The 2,059-nt window shown below is 39.9% G+C and overlaps 1 pseudogene; it reads right to left on the bottom strand.

The window, feature by feature from the left end:
- Window positions 1-1,325: 1,325 nt before the first annotated feature.
- Window positions 1,326-1,680, bottom strand: LOC117027114 (60S ribosomal protein L34-like; annotated as a pseudogene).
- Window positions 1,681-2,059: the final 379 nt, after the last annotated feature.

The following is a 2,059-nucleotide window of genomic DNA, read 5'->3' as shown; positions in this document are numbered from 1 at the left end:
TGATTGCTTAGTTCAATGACCACGTGACCCTAAATCTCATGGGGGAAGAGTGGATATCTAAACAAAATGGGGTCTCTCTTCACAAGGAAGAATGGGGGAATGACTTTTGGATTTGCTCCTAACAGTATCTGTCACACCATGACTTTCATACACAAAATTCTACTTTTAAAACAAAAAAGTTGCATGTCTGAAAACTTTCTCAGAGCAGAGACCATGATGTCAGGGAAATCTCTTCATTGCTAACATGCAATCCTTAGTAGAGATATCTGCACTTTATTGGAGGTCAGAGATTGATTTCTCAACTGCAATAGAGTGATCCCCCCATATAACTAAGACTCCCCCAGCTTAATAGTTAGAGACACTAAAATCAAGGAGTCTGAAAACACTTCCTTTTCTCCTAACAACTTCAGCATACGGAATATAGTTAATAATGTTGTAACAACTATGCGTCGTGCCTGGTGGGTAACTAGACTAATCAGGGGGATCACTTCTTAAATTATATAAATGTCTAACCACTATTCTGTATACCTGAAACTAACATAAAATAATACTGAATGTCAATTGTAACTGAAAAAATATAATTAAAAAATTGCCAAATCTGAAAAAAAAATGGAATTAAGATTATTTGTTACGGTTGAGGGAATTATCAGCATATTTGTAGGCTGATGTGTTGGCTGTGTGTGGTTAAGTGAAGAGTTTTTCCAGCTTCGTCCTTGATTAAATAAAAAGGAAATGAACAGATTAAAGACTGAAAAAGAATTCTTCAACGATTTCATTTCCCGGAGGAGAGCATGAGGTATACATCTAGGACTCATCAAGACCAATCCCGACGTCCATAATGTTCCCCTACTCACCTGGCAGGTGTGTGTGTTTCCTATGGCTGCTGAAACAAGTGACCATAAATTTCCTGGCTAAAGACAACACAAATTTATCATCTTACAGTTCTGGAGGTTAGAAGTCCATTTGAAATAGGTCTCACGGGAATAAGATCAAGGTGTCTACGGGTTTCATCCCTTCTGGAGGCTCTAGGGCAGAATCCATTTCTTTGCCTTTTCCAGCTGCTAGAGGCTGCTGGTATTCCTCAGCTCAGGGTTCCCTTCGTCTGCCTACAAAATCAGCAATGGCAGGTTGAATCCCTCTCGCAGTGTATCACTCTGACATTCTCTTCTGTCTCCCTCTTCTACTTTTAAGAACACTCGTATTGTGATGACACTGGGCCCACCCAGATAATCCAAGATAATCTCCCCATCGCAAAGTCACCTGATTAGCAATCGCTTTTTTTTCCTTTTAATTGTTTTTATTACTCAGAAAAGCTTCTTTTTTTTTTAGTTAGCTTTTTGACTCTGTGCTTGTGCCTTCAACACTTTCACAGTGATTTTCTGCTCCTTGATAAGGAAAGCACACTTGATCCTGTCACGGACAACATTTAGCGCATATGGATCCACCGTAGGCCTTGCTGACATTTTTTTTCATTTTGTACGAGCTCATTAGAATTTTAGGTCTCATAGCACGAACTCCACGAAGTCGGCCTGGGCACATCCCACATGCAGATTTTGGTGCTTTCCCAAACTTCTTGGTATAAAAGTAAACCATTCTGTTACCAGGGGGTCAGGACAGCCTTGTTTTGTTAGAGGCTGTATTGCAGGGCAGCGTCCGATGGTATGTCAAACGCTGGACCATTCTGAATGCCTGGAGACACCATCCCAGAAGAACTAATTAGCAATCTTAATCCCATCTGCAACCTTAATTCCCCTTTGCCATATAACCTAACATATTCATAGGTTCAGGGGATTAGGATGTTATAATATATTGGGGAAAGTCACGTTCTAAACACAGCAGGTAGGAAAAAAATTGCTTTTTCCTCCTCTATAATCTTGATTTACTGTTACTGGGGTATTTGTAGTCCTCGCAGCATAGAAGTTAAGATTCAAGAAGTTAAGGTTATAGAAGTTAAGTCCTACTTTGGTTTTCTAAAGGAGATTTCATTCATCTCTTTCTGAGCCCATCAGGGCCGTGCCTCCAGCTTTTTACTGAAGACGTTAAATTAGGAATAAGATCA

The sequence above is a fragment of the Rhinolophus ferrumequinum genome, chromosome 9 (assembly GCF_004115265.2).
Source record: "Rhinolophus ferrumequinum isolate MPI-CBG mRhiFer1 chromosome 9, mRhiFer1_v1.p, whole genome shotgun sequence".
In the NCBI taxonomy this organism is placed as follows: domain Eukaryota; kingdom Metazoa; phylum Chordata; class Mammalia; order Chiroptera; family Rhinolophidae; genus Rhinolophus; species Rhinolophus ferrumequinum.
This window is presented reverse-complemented; position numbering and strand designations above follow the sequence as displayed.